Source organism: Vombatus ursinus, unplaced genomic scaffold, assembly GCF_900497805.2.
Source record: "Vombatus ursinus unplaced genomic scaffold, bare-nosed wombat genome assembly UNPS02004577.1, whole genome shotgun sequence".
NCBI lineage: Eukaryota > Metazoa > Chordata > Mammalia > Diprotodontia > Vombatidae > Vombatus > Vombatus ursinus.
In genome coordinates, this window is record NW_020944355.1 from 3,231,537 (window position 1) to 3,250,245 (window position 18,709).

Sequence of the window (18,709 nt, forward strand, 5' to 3'; positions counted from 1 at the left end):
TAAAAATATTAAGCCGTGGATTTTGGTCTTTGAAAAATAACTGACATGTCGTGCTCACATTTTAATTAAAGGATTTTTTTTACAAAAAATCTGAAAAAGCAATTAATTTCTCCTCTGATGGATATCAGTATGAAATGAGAACAATTTGTGCTATAACATATATCCATTTTATAACTAACTCACTTTCCTTGTAAGCATCAGCTAATAAGTCCTTTCATATTTTACTTACGTAGCATGGATTAAAAACATCAATCCCTATGCTTATCGACCACCCCCAATATTTAGGTGACATTTTAAACTCTAAATCCACATGGGGGCCTCATGGCTTAGTGGTTAAAGCGCCTGCCTAGTAAGCAGGATATCCTGGGTTCGAATCCCAGTGGGGCCTCAACCCTTTTCCATCAACTTTGTTAAAAGAATTGTTTCTCTGCCAAATTGAATGAGATAAACCCGAGGTAACAGTGACTTCTGATTCTCATGTTTTATTCTCCCCCAGTTGGGGCTGAAAAGGACAACTTCTTGGAAATTGAGTGACAATCAGGATAGAACTGTCTGCAGCAGCAGAAAGGAAGGAGTAGTTAGGCGAGTTTTGGCAAAGCCACCCAGAAAATATGGCATGCATTCCTAAGTGGGTAAGTGAAAAAAAAAAAACAAACAAAAAACAAAAAACAGGCTCACAGATCAGCAGTTCAAAGGAGAGCAAAACTGATTCTCGATGCCAAGCCTCGGCTTTTGGGTCACCTGACCCTGCACACTTCTCTGCATTTAATCATCAGTTGCAGTCAGATGCAACTGCATTTTGGGTACTTGGGCAAAGAATGATTCTAAGCCAAATAGTTCGTCCCATCTGGATATGTTCCTGCATCCCAACGTGGAGGAAGACCAGTTACCAATGCACCCAGCAGGCACGGTGAGGAGCCTCTCTTGTCATCTGTCAGCTCAGACCTCAAGAGAGGCTGAGACTATTTTAAAAAACAAAAACACATTATCTTTTTATTGGTGCAATTTAGAAAAACAGCAGTGAAAGGATCCATCAAAGCTAACAGGCCTGCATCATAAAATCAGGATGGTTTTTATATATGGGCCCACCTGTCACATAAGGTAATTGTATTTTTTTTCCTGATCTTCCTTCAGGCTCTCTTCCCAGAACACAAAATATGATTATCCTTGTTCATGGAAATTTCCTCTTTGCCACTTTGCTCTATTCTCTCAGCGCAGCTGGGAAGGCCTGGCAGACACCACCAAGTACCAAACTGCTTGGAGCTTTGGGTAATTTTGTTGAACTTAAGAACACTAACAATGTACCACACTGACTGGTACAGTTAAAAGAAAGATGGCTCACTCATATCAGCATCTAGTTAAGAGCAAGGGCAAAAAGAATTTCAATGAAACATAATTTCATTTAATGTAGCATTGTTGTTTAGTCATTTCAGACTCCTTGTGACCCCATTTGGGGTTTTCTTGGCAAAGATCCTAGAGTAGTTTGCCATTTCCTTCTTCAGCTCATTTTACAGATGAGGAAACTGAGGAAAATAGGGTGAAGTGACTTGCCCAGGGTCACAAAGCTAGTAAATGTCTGAAGCAGGATTTAAACTCAGGTCTTCTAAACTCAAGGCCCTTTGCTTTATCCACTGCGCCACGTAAATGCAGCAAGTATTTATTAAGTGCCTATAATGTGATGGGCATAGAAAAAACAAAAAAATGAAACAGTCCTGGTCCTCAATTTGCTTCCAGGAGCTGGAGGACTGAGAAGAGGGAGCAGATAAGAGACCAGTTTGGTTCGAATGTAGAGCTCATGAAGGGAAGCGGGGGCCTAAATTCCAAGCTACGGAGTCTGTATTTGTCCTACAGGCAATGAGGAGCCATGTTCTATTTGGCATTCAAAGTCCTTCCTAACCTAGTGCTCTCCTGCCTTTCCATTCCCTCACTCCCCAACACGAACTTTTTGGTTCAGCAACACTGGCCTCCTGGCTGTTCCACAAACAAGATACTCCATCACTTGATTCTGAGCATCCTTCCTAATTGTCCCCCATGTCCGCTCCCCTCCAATTACTGACTTCCTTGGCTTCCTTTAAGTCCCAACTAAAATCCCATCTTCTATACTATGGAATCTATAGGAAGCCTTCCACAACCTCTCTTAATTCTAGCGCTTTCCCTCTGTTTTTTATTTCCTATTTATCCCGTATATCGCTTGCTTTGTATATATTTGTTTGCTTGTGGCCTCCCCCATTTGATTGTAAGCTCCTTGAGGGTCGGGACTGTCTTTTGCCTTTCCAGCATTTAGCATAGTGCCTGGTACATAGTAGCCACTTAATAAATGGTTATTGATTGATAGACTGACTGGTCAGATCTATACTTTGGGAAGATTATTTTGGCAGTTTTGTGGAGAATGAATTAGAAAGGGCAAGGACAGGAAGCATGGAGATGAATTGGGAGTTAATTATAGTCAGTATGGTAACTCGGATGGGACAGGGCCTCCCACAAGGGATTGGGGGGGAGGTGGAATACTTTCTCCCCCAGTGGTTCTCCCAGCCTCAGTCCCCCCGCCAGCACTGCACTTCTTTACCCTCTCCTAGACCACTACCATTGTGGGCTGCCACGGGCCACCTCATTGTCACAACACTCCCATTCCTCTTTCCCAGGGCCCAGTGACTGGTACACAGCAAGAGATTCAGTCTTACAGCATCCTGGGGTTAAGGGAAATGACTGTTGCCATGTATTTTCTTACTAATACCCTCCTCCCCCTCCTCCTTCCTTTCCCTGCCCTGCCTTTAACTCCCTTTCCATCTCCTCTGGGGGATTGAGGGTCTCTGGTCTGCACCCTCAAGGGCCAGACTGTTCAATGTGGAGATGTTCTTTGACAGAAAGTCTAGGAAGCCTTTCTCAGAATAATATTTTTAAATGCATAAAATAAAATACATAGGATTGCCAAGGAAACTTATTATATTAAAATTCAGTTTATCTATCTATCTATCTATCTATCTATCTATCTATCTATCTATCTATCTATCTATCTATCTATCTAATTTAAAAGCAGGCTCAGAGACCTCAAGTTAAGAACTTGTGCTCTAGGGGAAGCTTTCTGCCTCTCCCTCAGCCTTCCCATGAATGTCTTACATGAACGTCATCCATAATACAACTAAGCTGAAGGCTGATGCATTCCAACAGAAGCACAATTCCAAGGCATTTCATGCCCTGAGTTCCTCTGGCAGCTTCCCCAGCAAAGGTCTTATATCACCTTGTGGTTTGACCCCTCGCTATCTAACTCCAGGCACCAGAATGTCTACTTCTAGCTAAGGGAGGGCTGATGAGGACCTAAACTAGGGTGGTGGCTAGAGAGAAAGAAAGCATGCAAGAGATGTTATAGAGGCAGAATCGAAATTTTAATAAGCTTAAAACTGCACTAAGACTTTTGGGACATCTTGCACATGACTATATTGACCTATCTTTTTAAAACCCCAACTCCATACCTAACATTAACTAAATTCTAGGCATGTTATTACTGCAAAGAAACAGATTAGCTACTCATTTTTGTGTGTGATTTGTTTCAATTTCTGACGCCATCAGTCACTCAGCAAGCATTTATGTGCCAGGCACTGTGCTAAACCCTGGATAACTGCTAATCTGGTGATGCTCCATGGTGATAAAACGTGGAGCAGTGCAACATCTGGACGATCAAAAAATGTGAGGGTCCCAAAGGGCAATGGAGAGACACGTGGCATACATAGGTTGCGGCAGATTCCCAATGGAGACTTGTAAAGTGGATACACTATAAAGTATATTAACCAGGAAACAGTGAAAAAAAGAGTTTGGCTGGTTGCATGTGAGAGTGAAGGATGGTGAGGTTGAGTGTGGCAGTGGTACCAAAAGAAGGCTAATCAATGGAAAAGAAGCTCTCCAGAATACTGGGTGGTACATTACCCTCCCCAACCCCAGGAAGATTTCTAGGAAGATACAGAGAAAAGTCATCTCACAGAATGGTCTCTACATCATTGGAGGGCCAAGCTACATCAATAAAAGCATTGGTTTATTGATGTTCTGAAGTATCATTTCAAGTGGCTGGAGGTATCATGGAGAAAATCAGGTCTTCTAATGTTAATGTGTGTTTCAAATACATTTAGTTTAGAATTTTGGGTGAATTGGACTTGTTATTTTTGAATTCATTCTATATACTACCGCCACATTAGCTTTCTTACAATAGCACTTTCATCATGTCACTGCCCTGCTTAGCTCCCTCCTACCTACCACTTCAAGGCCCAAAATCCCTGCCCCAAATCTAAGCAGTCTGATTTCCCACTAGCAGCTTTCAATCAGACAGGTTTCTGCACTGTCTCCCTATGATGTTGCCCTCACCTGGCACCCCACCCCAGTTCCCTTCACCTCTTCAAATCCAGCTCAAGGCTCAATTTAAGCCTTGCCTCTCCCATGAAACCATCCCCAAGACTTCTAGCCCAGTGATCCCTCCTTTCACAGAAGAAACAGAGTCTGAGAAATGTGAAGAGACTTGCCCAGTAGCATGCAGTCCATAAGCGTTTGAGGCAAAATTTGAACTCAGTTCTTCCTGATTCCAAATCCAGTACTCTGTCATCTATTCTATAGCTCCTAACTCCCTGCCCTCCAGAAGCCTACATTCTACTAGGGGAAACAACATGTACACAGATTAGTAAATACAAACATATACGATACAAAATCATTAGAAGCTGAGGAATCAGGAAAGGCCTCATGGAGGAAGGAGCACTTAAAATAAAGCTTGATGGAAACTAGAAGCAGAAGTGAGAAGTGAATGCATTCTGTGCAGGGTCAAAGAACGCAGCTTGTACAATTGCATGAAAGTGGGACTTATACCATCACGCGTGGGGAATAGCATGGTGGTTTGATGCCAACGGCCAGGACCTCCCTCTGTTGCTTCTTGCGGGTACAATGCAATCTTATACACTGTCCTTCTTCCTGAACCTCCACCTGTTCTGTGCTATGGGGACTTCCTTATGCTCCACCCGGCCGCTCTGTTTGCTCTCTCAGTGGTCTGGACTCTTCCACTATCACCCAAGCCCTGATGATGACTGCTTTGACAGAGGCTACAGGAAACATATAGCAGTTACTTTGAGATAGATTCCCAATGGATCTCAGCAATTTGGTTCTCTCAGGATGTTCACCGCCGTCAAACTTTCTCAGCACCAAAATTACATAGTCCTTCCAACTCCATTCTCATGTAAAAAGGACAAACAGAATTCAGAATATACATTGCCAACTTTCAAATCCATCATGCAAAAAACAGTGGCATTATCTAGGGCATAATCTCGGAAGACACATAGGTCCTGAACATTATACTAGACTGTTCTGCTCTGTTCTTGCCATTTGATATTTTTTGTTTTTAAAGTTAAATTGTCTCTTTTGCAATCACTGAAAATCCTCTTTCTTTCCCACCTTCCCTTCTGCCCTTGCTAAGAAAGCAAGAAAAACAAAACTGGTTACAAACACTTATAGTCAAGTAAAACAAATTCTCCCATTGGCCACGACTCCTCTCCCCAAATATGTACCAATCACCCTCAATCCATCAACTCTCTCTCAGGAGGTGGGTAGCATGTGTCATCATGAGTCCTCTGGAATTGTGGTTGGCCATTACATTGATTAGAATTCCTAAGTCTTATAAAGTAGTTCATTTTTACAATGCTCTTGTTATTGTATTAGTTATTCTACTCATTTTACTCTGTATCAGTTCAGATAAGTATTTTCAGATTTCTTGGAAGCCATGCCCTTCATCATTTCTTACAGCACAAAACTATTCCATCACATTCATATGCCATAACTCGTTCAGCCATTTCCCAAATAATGGGTGTCTCCTCGGTTTCCAGTTCTTGGCCACTACAAAAATAGCTGTTATAAATATTTTTGTATACATGAGGCCTTTTCCTCTTTCTTTGATCTCTTTGGGGTATAGACCTAGTTATGGTATAGTTAGGTCAAAGAGTATTCACAATTTAATAACTAGTTGGGCATAGTTCTACTTTGTTCTCCACAATGGCTGGGTCAGTTCACAGCTCCACCAACAGTACATTAATGTACGTGTTTTCTGACAGCCTTTCCAACATTTTCCTTTTTTGTCAATTTTGCCAATCTGATGGACATGAGGTGGAACCTCAGACTTGTTTTCCTTTTCATTTCTCTAATTATTAGCGATTTAGAGCATTTTTATGTGCATATTGATAGCTAGAATTTCTTCCTCTGAAAACTGACTGTCCATATTCTTTGACTTTATCAATTGAGGAATGACTCTTTGAATCAATTCCCTTTATATCTTGGAAACAAGTCCTATATCAGAGAAACTTACTACAAAGATTTTTCTCATTTGCCTACTTCTCTTCTAATTGTAATCACATTGGTTTTTTTTGTGTCAAATAATTTTTAATTTTATGTAATCAGATTGTCCATTTTACCTACTCTGATTCTCTCTCTCTTATTTGGCCATTAACTCTTATCATAGAGCTTTATTCCTTGCACCTCTAATTTATTTATGACATCACCTTTTATGTTTAAGTCATGTACCTATTTGGAATTTGGTATATGGTGTGGCATGTTGGTCTATACCTAGTTCCTTCCAGGCTGCTTTCCAGTTTTCACAGCAGTTTTTGTGAAATAGTGAGGTCTCACCACAATAGCTGGGATCTTGGGTTTATCAAACACCGAGCTACTGTGCTCATTTGCTTCTGTATTGTGTATGGAATTTTGTGCACTGATTGACCTCCCTATTTCTTAACTAATACCAAAATGTTTTGATGATTACTATTTTGTAATATAGTCTGAGATCTGGTACTACTAGATTCCCTCTATCCCCACATTCTGCCCCCCCCATTATTTCCCTTGAGATTCTTGGGTTTCTGCTACTTCAGATGAATTTTGTTATTTTTTCTTAAAGTAATACTTTGGTAATTTGATTGGTATGGCACTGAATAAGTAAATTAATTTAGGTAATGTTATCATTTTTGATTATATTGGTTCAGCCTATCCATGAGCAATTAATATTTCCCCAATTATCTTGATGTATTTATTTGTGTAGAAAGTGTTTTGTAGTTTGGTATTCATATAGTTCTTCTGGGTGTGTCTTGGTAAGGATATTCCAAAGTATTTTATACTTTTTGTACTCATTTTAAATTTAATTTATCTTTCTATCTCTTCCTGCTGGATTTTGTTGGTAATATACAGAAACTCTGATGATTTGCATGGTTTTATTTTATATCCTATAACTTTGCTGAAGTTGTTAATTGTTTTGATTAGTTTTTTTAGCTGACTCTATAGGGTTCTCTAAGTAAACTAGCAAATCATTTGCAAAAGTGATGATTTTGTTACTGTTCTGCTACATAGGCAAAGAAAAATAAGCATATTATCCCCTCAATTCCTCTGCCTTGTCTTATTATAATAACCAGTATTTCTGTCACAATAGCGATGGTAATAATGGTGATAATGATGGTGATAATGATGATAATCCTTGTTATCTTACTGGGAAGGCCTCTAGTTTATCTCCATTACAGATAATCCCATCATATTAAAGAAAGATCTATTTATTTGTATGTTTTCTAATTTTTTAAAAATGAGAATATCTGTTGTATCTCATAAAAGCATTTTCAATTGACAAAATCATATTATCTTTGTTGTTAGTGTTATTAAGATAGCCAATTACGTTTATGGTTTTCCTAATATTGAATCAGCCTTGCGTTACTGGTATAAATCCAACCTCATCATAGTGTATCATCTTTGTGATATATTGCTATAGTCTCTTTGCTGATATTTTAATGAAAAATTTTGAAATGATAGTCATTAGCATTATTATACTATAGGTTTCTTTCTCTGTTTTGACTCCTTCTGGTTTAAGTATCAACAACAAATGTGTATCATTGAAGGAAATTTGGTAGAACTCCCTCTTTTTTATTTTTTTCAGTTTATATAACATTCAAATTAATTATTTTTTTAAATGTTTGATAGAATTCCATTGTAAATCCGTCTGGTACTATATTCCCTCCTATTGGGAGTTAATTTATGACTTGTTCAATTTCTTTTTCTAAGATTGGGTTAATTAAATATTCTATTTTTTGTTCTGTTAATCTGAGCATTTTATATTTTTATAAATATTCATCCATTTCATTTAGATTTTCAGTTTCAATGACCTTATAATTGGAGGAAAGAGTTCCTAATAATTTCTTTTATTTTTTCTTCTTTGGTTGTGAATTTGTCTTTTTTATTTTTGATATTGGAAATTTGGTTTTCTTTATTTTTCAAAAATCCAAATTAGCTAATGATTTATTTTACTGATTTTTTTCCCCCAAAGACTTTTTTTAAAAAAAAAAATTTTCTTGGATCACTAATGCGTTGTTGGTAGAGTTGTGATCTGATCCAACAATCCTGGAGAGCAATTTGGAACTATGTTTAAAGGGCTATAAAACTGTGCATACCCTTTGACCCAACAATACCACTTCTAGGTCTGTATCCCAAAGAGATCATAAAAATGGGAAAAGAACCCACATGTACAAAAATATTTATAGCGGCTCTTTTTTGTGGTGGCCACAAATTGGAAATTGATGGAATGCCCATCCACTGGGGAATGGCTGAACAAGTTGTGGTATATGAATGTAATGGAATACTATTGTGCTATAAGAAATGATGAGCAGGTAGATTTCAGAAAAATCTGAAAAGACTTATATGAACTGATGCTGAATGAAGTGAGCAGAACCAGAAGAACGTTGTACACAATAACAGCCACATTGTGTGATGACTAATATTGATAAACTTAACCCTTCCCAGCAATACAAGGATCTAAGACAACTCCAAAAGACTCATGATGGAAAATTCTGTCCACATCCAGAGAAAGAACTATGGAGTCTGAACGCAGATCAAAGCATACTATTTGCTCTTTTGTTTTTGTTGTTGTTTTGTATTGTTTTGTTTCTTCTTTCTTGTGGTTTCTCCAATTGGTTCTAATTCTTCTTTACAACATAACCAATGTGAAAATATGTTTGATATGAGTGTATATGTAGAGCCTATATCAGATTGCATGCTATCTTGGAGAGGGGGGAAGAGGGGTAGAAAATTTAAAATTCAAAAGCTTATGGAAGTGAACATTGAAAACTAAAATATAAATAAATTAATTAAAATATATGTATTTTCAATTTCAAGTTGTCTCCCTCCCTTTGCCTCCTACCCTACTACATTAAGAAGAAAAGCAATATGATACCCATTATACATGTTAAGTCATGTAAAATATATTTCCATATTATCCATGTTGCAAGAAAAATTAATAAAGTGAAAGAAAACAGGCTTCAATCTGCACTCAGAGTTAATCAGTTCTCTCATTGTAGGTAGACAACTTTTTTGAAATTAATTTATTTTGATTTATCAATAATCACTTCCATAAGCTTTTGAGTTTTAAATTTTTCTCCCCCTCTCTCCCCACCTCCCTCCCCAAGACAGCGTGCAATCTGATATAGGCTATACATATCTGTTCCTATTAAACATATTTTCACATTAGTGATGTTGTAAGTAAGAATTAGAACCAATAGGAGGAACCACCAGGAAGAGGAAACAAAACACAACAGAAGAAAATAAGTAGCAAATGGTATGCTTCGATCTGCATTCAAACTTCATAGTTCTTTCTTTGGATGTGGATAGCATTTTCTATCATGAGGCCTTTGGAGATGTCTCAGATCCTTGTATCGCTGAGAAGCACTAAGTCTATCAAAGTTAGTCAACATGGCTGTTACTGTGTACAACATTCTCCTGGTTCTGCTCACTTCACATTGCATGAGTTCATATAAGTCTTCCCAGGTTTTTCTGAAGGCATCATGCTCATTATTTCTTATAGCACAATAGTATTCCATCACAATCATATACCACAACTTGTTCACCAGACCCCACTTGATGGGCATCCCCTCAATTTCCAATTCTTTGCCATCACCAAAAAATAGGTGCTATAGATATTTTTGTAAATATGGGTCTTTCCCTTTTTCTTTGATCAATCTGGGATATAGACCTAGTAGCGATATTGCTGGGTCAAATAGTATACACAATTTTATAGCCTTTTGAGCATAGCTCCAGATTGTTCTCCAGAATGGTTGGACCCGTTTTACTTTTTTAAAATAGCTCCTACTTTTATTTTTTAATTCAATTTTTTTTGCTTTCAATTTTTTTAATTTCTTCTTTCATTTTCAGGATTTCTATTTCGGTGTTTTATTGGAGGTTCTTAACATTTTTTGGTTTTAAGGGTTTTTTTTTTTAGTTAGTTACATACCCAATTCATTGACCTGCTTTTTTTCTCTTTTATTAATGAAAGTGTTTAGAGATATAAATTTTCTCCTAAGGATTGTTTTGGCTGTATCCCCAAAATAGTGGTATCCCACTGTTGTCATCTTTAATGAAGTTGCTGATTGTTTCTATATGTTCTTTGATTTGCTCAATCTTTAGGATTAAGTTATTTGGTTTCCAGTTAATTTTTAATCATTTCTTCCTTTATTGGATATGATTTTTGTTGCATTGTAGTACACAAAAGATGTGTTTAATATTTCTGCTTTTCAGCATTTGTTTGTGAGGTTTTTGTGCTCTAAAACATGGTCAATTTTGTGGAAGGTGATGTTTGAGCTGAGAAGTCAAAGAGGTGAAGGTGAGGAGGGAAGAGTATTCCAGGTATGGGGGACAGCTGGTGCATATGAGAGGCAGCTAGGTGGTACAGTGAGTAGAGCTGGACCAAGAATCTGGAAGACCTGAGTTCAAACCCAACCCTGGATACTTACTAGCTGTGTGATCTTGGACAAGACACAACATTTATTTCCTCATTTGTAAAATAGAGATAATAATAGCACCTATATTCCAGTATTTTTATGAGGATCAAATGAGATTATATTTGTAAAGCACCTGACACATAGCAGACACCACATAAATGCTAGCTATTGTTGTTGTTGTTGTTGTTGTTATTATTACGGTAGGAGATAGGGCACTGAGGGTGGAGAAAAACAAGTAGACCAGTATAGTTGGACTGTAGAGAGTATGGATTGGGAAGGTAAGAAGGGACCAGGAAGTGAAGAGTTTCAAGGCCAAACAGAAAAGTTTCAATTTGATCCTAAAGGTAGCAGGCAGCTTAAATAAACCCTGGTCCCACCTAGACTTAGGAAAGATCATTTCGGCAGTTAGTGGAGGAAGGTTTGGAATAGAGAGAGAATTGAGGCAGGCAGAGCAAATATGAGGCTGTTGCGATTGTCGAGGTTATAAGCGATGAGGGCCTAAATTGCGTGACTGTGTAAGGAAAGAAGGGGGAACCAAAAGTGAGAGATATTGGGGAGAAAGAAATGATAAGATTTGGCAACTGGTCACATGTGAGGAGAGGGAGAGTAAGGAGTCCAGGATGACATGGAGGTTGTGAGCTTGAGTGACTGATAGGGCCCTGGATGGTAACAGGATAGCTGATAAGAGGAGAGGGTTCTGAAGAAAAGATGTAATGTCTATTGGTGACATATTGAGTTTTAGATGCCTACAGGACAAGCAGTCTGCAAAATCCAATAAGCAATGAAGGGACACATGGTGGGCAAAAGTGGACAGCAACACATCAAAATCAGAGAACTCTAACATGGGACCCAGGTAAAGGATGTCATCATCTGTCTGGAAGAAAAGCTGGATTTCCCACCTGGCTGATCTAGACTTCTTGATGTCTAGAAACTCATCATTCTGCAAGATGGCATCAACTATGACACTCAGACGTCTCTGCCCCTGGGGCCCCTCCATCCCTCTGACTGGAGAGGGTGGAGGGTAGACATCAGAAAGCTCTTCCCAGATCTTCCAGCATTTAAGGAGGGTACCCAGGGAATTCTTCTAATCATTTCCCACAGGGCTGCTCTCCTGGAATTTGTTATCTTCAGAAACTCATCATCCTACAAGATGAAAACAACTCTACATCTCCCATCTCCTCAGAGCATTTCCCACCCTGGTTGCAGGACTTCATCATGCCCCTGAACTGGTTACCCTCATTCCCCCTTATTTTTTACAGGTTGTTGTCACACATTAGATTGTGAACTCCATGAGGGCAGGGTCTGTCTTAAGCCTTTCTTTGTATCCCCAGCACTTACCAGGGAATCTGGCATATAGTAGACACATAGTAATAAATGGTTATTTTTTTTTTTGCAAGGCAATGGAGGTTAAGTGACTTGCCCAGGGTCACACAGCTGGTAAGTGCCAAGTGTCTGAGGCCGGCCGAATCTGAACTCAGGTCTCCTGACTCCAGAGCCAGTGCTCTATCCACTGCACCACCTAGCTGCCCTGATAAATGTTTATTGACTGACTGACAGTGCGCCGGTCACATGGTACTGGGGAGGGAGACATAACTAATGGAGAGCCTCAAAGCTCTGCTAGTACCATATTTATGAGATGTCAAGAAAACTAAAGGAAGACCTCTAGCATGTTGGGTGGATTTCCTGTGGAGAATTTCTGGGGGGGGACACGGACAGGAATAGCACAGGATGAGAGGGCACGTATGTACTGTGATTAGCATCAGTGGAGGGAGTGCTTATATCATTGAGGTCATAGATCCACTGAGGTAAAATACTATTGAAAAAAACACTGCCAATCGAGAAAATCAAACTCAATTTCTAATGCAGTCATGGGCCTTCCGGGAACACTTAATTGTTCAGTGTTTTGGGATGTTTGCTGCCATCGCCGACACATCCTTTTCTCATTGTGGCTTCTTAGGTGTTTTAATTTCCTGCTGTAAATTTTAGACCAGGCAAAAGGGTGGGCAAGGTTATGGCAACTGTGGTAAAAGTGGGAAGGAAAATGACTAAGGAGTTATACTGGTCTGGGGTAAAACACCAAGGTCATTTTTATCATGGCTGGGAATGAAGGAACTGAATGTAAGTAAGTATGGCCCAAGTATGGGCTGAGGGAGTGTCCAGAGACTGAGATCAAAGAAAATCAAGGGTCCTAGTTTATCCTGGAGCAGTGCCTGAATCACAAAGAGCTGAGTAGATCAAGAACAGCTAGGGAACACAGCTAGGCTGGGGCTTAAGGCAGCATGAAGGCTTTGAGAGTCCTGAGGCAAGAAGCCTCTTTCATTCTTCCGTGGTTCCCTCTAGATCTAAAAGGTCAGCTCTGTTTCCTGTAGGACTAGGGCATTTTGTATGGTAGATTCCTGCTGGAGTGGGATTGCAGGCTCTTAAAAGTCAAATGTTCTTTCCTGGGTCGGCCTGGTTCTAGGGTCTCCCAAGTAGGATTCATGGCATACGGGCAAGTGTCTCTACACACGTGCGATGCTGGAAGTTTGGTGAATGACACAGTGCATGTAAGTGACTAGATCAGGTGAGCAGGAGGAGGCAGCCTCTCTAACCTGTATCCTGACAAGGTCACGAGCAATTTCGGGAGTGAAAAAGGGTGGCAAATCGTGCTCTTGCAGAAATGCTGATGAGCAACAAAAGAACTGCTGGAAACTTCTGCTGTGTATCTTCTGCTGGTCAGCAGAAGGAAGGAGGAAAAAGAGAGGGTCTGGACATTCTACAAATTGATGGGATAGCTCTTGAGGAAGCAAGAGTCAATGATATAAACAAGGCATTTTAGCTGTAATAGCAACCCAAGGGTCCATATTGAGTTATACAGTAGAAAAATGAGGAAAATTAACCTACTTTGGGAGAAAAATGTAGCATCTAGGGCTAGTTAATATTATATATCCTCTCTTTGTACGCTAAGACCTTGCTGTGACAAGTGAGGAATTGGGTATAGGGTATACACTTACCTTGAAGGGTAAGTATTACTGCAAAGACCAGAAAGGCCTCTTTATAACACTGTTTCACCTCTAATAGGAGCCAGGAGGATAGCATTAGAGTGAAACACCAGTCTTAGGATTTTTACTGAAGCGTGCCCAAGCCCATTTGAACAAATTAAGAAATCTGTCTTGGGCATCCATGATAATGGTCTAGATATCTTCCATAAAAATCTAATAGTTATGGGAAAAGCCCCAAATCTTATCTGTGGGAATTGTCAGCTGCTGACGTTCTTTTAACTTGAAAAGTTTTAAAATCCAATCTAACAGAGGGCGATGTGGTGACTACTAAATAAGGAAGAAAGTCATATGAGACCAAGACCAGAAAGAGAAAACTATCAACCTTTTCATTCCTCCTTTCAATTTAACTCAGGCTCCAAGAGCCTAATAACTAACATGGTATGCTACAGAGGGAGTTCGGAATGGATTTCAGATATTTTCATTCAAAATCTTAGATACTGTGTAATTGACTGTACTTCATTCATTCATTCAATATCACAAGGATATGTGATTTCATTGCAGCGTGATGCAAATCCTAGCCCACGTGTAGCTCAGGAGATGGTCTTCCAAGAGTTGTTGTGAGCCCAGATTCCATCATCTCATGGTCAAAGTGTTGATGAGCCTCTCTGAACTTAGGCTGGTCCTCAAATAGCTAACGGGCATCTAGTCCATCAAGGGGCCTGCACTCGAAGCCTTTCCAGAGCTTGTACTCTGGACGTACTCATGATAGTATTGCCTTCAAGAAGCCAGGGCTGCCTCCATACCACAAGGAGGCATTGGAGGGTGAATTTCATAGGCATCCAAAAGTATGACGGTTGGGGCGACACGCGAGCCCATCTATTCCAACCCCAGACAAAAGCGATTCCCACTGTGACATAAAAGACAAGTGGTCTTCCAGCATCTGCTGGAAGAACTCCAAAGAGGGGAAGGCCACCGCCTCCTGAGGCAGCCCATCCCACTTTTGGACAGTTTTCTTGGTTCTTTCAGCAATTCCAATCCATAGCTCCTGGTTCTGTCCTCTGGGGCCCAACGGGATGACAATAGTCTCTCCTCCACCCGACAAACTTTCAAATACTTGAAGAGAGCTATCAAACTCTCCCTCTTCTCTTCTCCAGGCTAAACATGTCCAGTGCCTTTGCCAGGTCCTCATATGTCTTGAACCCAAGGCCATTCACCACCCTGGATACCTTCCTCTGGACATTCTCCATCTTATCAATGTCCTTTTTAAACTGAGGTACCAAGGCTAAACGTGTTAGAAGAGAGTGATTAATATGTAAGATTTTACAAATCCCAACAAGGGATATGTATACTATGCATGTATTACCCATATACCCCTTAAGGCAATGTGGTATAGTGAATGTAGAGCTGACCTTCAAGCCAGGGAAACCAGAAGTTCTGACACATTAAGGCTATGTGACCTTGGGCAAATCACTTAACCTCTCAGTGGTCTAGGCAACTCCCTAAAGCTATAAGTTGCAGGCACAGGCTGGCCTAGAAGTTTGGCCGAAGTTCCCCACTGAGAGATCTAATGAAATCACAGGCCCATACCCTATCCCAATATCTACTGGATAGTTATAGAGAGATATCCACACATGTTTTTTCCTTCCCCACCTCATGGACTATAATACAATTGTCATAGAGAAGATATAGAGGGGCAAATGCTATCCCAAGGACAAATGAATCCTCGACTCAGATTTAAGAGAAATGGGTTCTAGACCTAGCCCTGCCACCAACTAGCTATGTGACCTCAGGCAGGACACTCCTCTTCTCTGGGTAATTCTATCTCTAAAAAGAGGGAGTTGGAATAGATAGTCACATCTATAAAGTGTTTTCCTCTCAAGAACCCTATGAGAGAATTTAACTTATCTATTTTTTTACAGATGAGGAAACTGAGGCTCAGAGAAGTTAAATGACTTGTCCACGGTCACACAGCCAATATGTATGGGAGTCAGGATTCAAAGTCAGGTCTCTTACTACAAATCTAGCACTGGTTTCATGATCCTTCCTGTCAGGTGTGTAGAAAGGATTCTTTTTCAGCTCTAAGTTGTGATAGATGGCCACTAAGGTCCTTTCCAACTGTAAAATTCTGTGAACTATTGCTAAAATATAGGAAGTGAAATTTTTGTTATCACCAAATGTCACTCACACCAGAGAATGTTGCATAATTCTCTATTAGCTTTAAATTCTGTCTCCATATACCTTCTATCAAGAGAATGACCAGAGTTCATATAATTCCCAAATACAGCTTTGAAGATCGAAAGAGTTTGTTGTTGAAATAATTTAGGGTTTTCAATACAATAAAACATCTGAGGGCTGGTAAACTAAGTGTAAAACACTTAAAAGTATCAAGTCTCTTTCCAGTCCTCCATCAATTGATCAACAAGCATTTTTTTAAGTGCCTGCTAAGTACTAGGCATTGTGCTAAGTGCTATGGACACAAAGACAAAAGTGAACCAGTCCTTGACTTTAACTTTTAGCACAGTGCCTGGCACACAGCAGGTACTAAGTAAAGGTGTATTGACTTCTGATAAAAGCTTACATTCTAACGGGGCATGTACCTATATATAGAATGTCCTAAAAGTCTTAGTGAAGTTTTAAGCTCTAAAAACCTAAACTTCTCTTGAGCTCTAAAGGCTCAAAACCTCACTAAGACTTTTGGGCCACCTTGCATATATTTGCATGTGTATCCAGATCAAATATAAGGTAAGCTTGAAGGTGACGACTACAGCTGTTGGGAGATCCCAGAAAGGCCTTGCAACATAGCTGGCATTTGAACTGAGTCTTAAAATGAAACCAGAGATTGCAGAGGTATGGAAAAAAAAATATCGCAGGCATGGGAGATAGTACGAAGAACTATCCAATAAATAGAACTCTCCTCTCCTGTACCCAAAGACCAGATAAGAGAATAGGACCAGGCTGTGAAGAGCTCGGAATGGCAGCAGAGTTGATATTTGATCCTGGAGGTAGTAAGGAGCCACTGGAGTTTACCGACCAGAGGGGTGAAGCCACGGAGAGGCTCTACTGGAATTGACCAAGATGAGACAAGCTGGCCAAGTCAGAGGCCATTGTAACAGTTAACATGAGTAATGGATCCAGACTTGAACTAGGGTAATGACTGGGTGAGTAGAGAGAAGGGGGCATACATGACAGTGGTTGACGAGGTGGAAACAACAAGAAGAGCTGAATGCAGTGAGCAGTTACAGATGCAATAGGGCAGACCTACTTAATTCTCGTTAACAGAATGAACAAGATCAAAGCTACAATACTGGAGAGAAATCGCACCTTAAATTAAAAGATCAGAATTTAACATTCAGGCTAAAATACCGTATCTCATAAAGTGGTAACTAACAAATGTTTCTGCTTTATCAAGGTGCTGAATTTATAAAGGGTGTGTAATAGTGAGGCCTTTATTATTCAATGTAAGTGCCACAAAATGAAACACTCCGAATGAGTTTATGTTCCATATATTACATTGGCAGCATTAAAATTGCAGGGCCAATTTAAAATTTCCAGAGCTGGATTCTGTTGTCAGTAGCAGAATTCATCATAGCCTGTTTTAATTATTTAAAGAATTATAATATAATCAGGAATAATTATAATAGGTAGGAAAATCAAGTCTAAAGTTGTTTTTTTTTTTTTAAATAAAAAAGAACATTGGTACACATTCAGTACAAATCTATCTGGTTCACTTCTAAAGTGAAAACTTTGTGAAGTTTTTTGCTCAAGAGAATCAGTATAAAAGATGTCCCCAGAGAATACATGAATGGCAAAAGAGAAAGGCCGGTCATGTAGTGACTGCGTGCTCTCTTGGTATCTGTGCTGTGTCAAGAGAACGAGAGAAGGTTCTGTGCAAAAGTGCGGAGATGATAATGAAGTGTCATTAAACCCACAGGAGCTGATGAGGTCGTAGAGAGAGTGTAGAGAGAGAAAAGAAGGCCCAGGCAGAGACTAGGGTTACGCCAACAGTTAGGGGATATGGTATGCATGATAACACAGCAAAGGAGACTGAAAAAGAATGGTTGGACAGGCGAGAAGAGCGCAGAGAAAAATACGTTGTGAAAACCCAAAGGGAGGAGTATGTAGGTGAGTCCAATGCTGCAGAGAGTGGGGAGGGATGATTTTGGGGACCATCTATCGGAAGAGACAATAGGGGATAGGAGAAGGACTACCTCTTCATCAGAGACTGAAGTAAAAGAAAAAAGAATGGGGAGTGACGTCAAGGAGTTTTGAGAAGTAGGGAAGGGGGCAAGAGGGAGCTTATGATGAATAGCCCCTATTTTCTCAATAAAGTATGAAATGAAATCTTCTATGGAGGAGGTAAGTGAAGGGAGAGGTGTGGGAGGCTTGAGGAAAGAGGAGAGCTGAACACTAGCTGTGAGGAGTAGGAAAGAGTATCATTTAGGGAGGAGTAAAACAGTAGGAAGCCTTTCTGCAGTGTGGGTCTACTTGAGATAAGATAATATAAATATGAAATATATATAATATATATATATATATATATGTGTGTGTGTGTGTGTGTGTGTGTGTGTGTATAATATATATAGTCTCTCTGGGCCTTGGTTTCTTCATTTGTAAAATGAGGGGGTTGTACTCAATGACCTCTAAGTTCTCTTCCAGCCTTGTTCTCTCTCTTATTAGAATATAATAAGCTTCTTGTGAGTAGAGACTGTTGAATTCTTCCTTTGTATCCCCAGCACCTACCACAATGGCTGGCCCAAAGTAGGCAGTTAATAAAAGTTTGTTGCTTGCCTTATTTCAATAATTTCAAAAGACATAAATATAAAGAGACCTTTATGGTTTCTGTTAGAAGTGGCATATTCAAAACTGGAAAACACAATGATTTTGATAGACAAGACGGCTTTGTAGGAAATCAGTTTTAAAGGTCACCTCCTAAATCCAAAAATTATTATTCTGCCCAAATTTGAG

At 39.7% G+C, this 18,709-nt stretch overlaps 1 non-coding gene across 1 annotated transcript; it reads left to right on the top strand.

Annotated features, from left to right (window-relative positions):
- Positions 1-315: 315 nt before the first annotated feature.
- On the top strand, positions 316-388 carry TRNAT-AGU. Its single transcript has one exon. It is a non-coding gene; the product is annotated as a tRNA-Thr (tRNA).
- Positions 389-18,709: the final 18,321 nt, after the last annotated feature.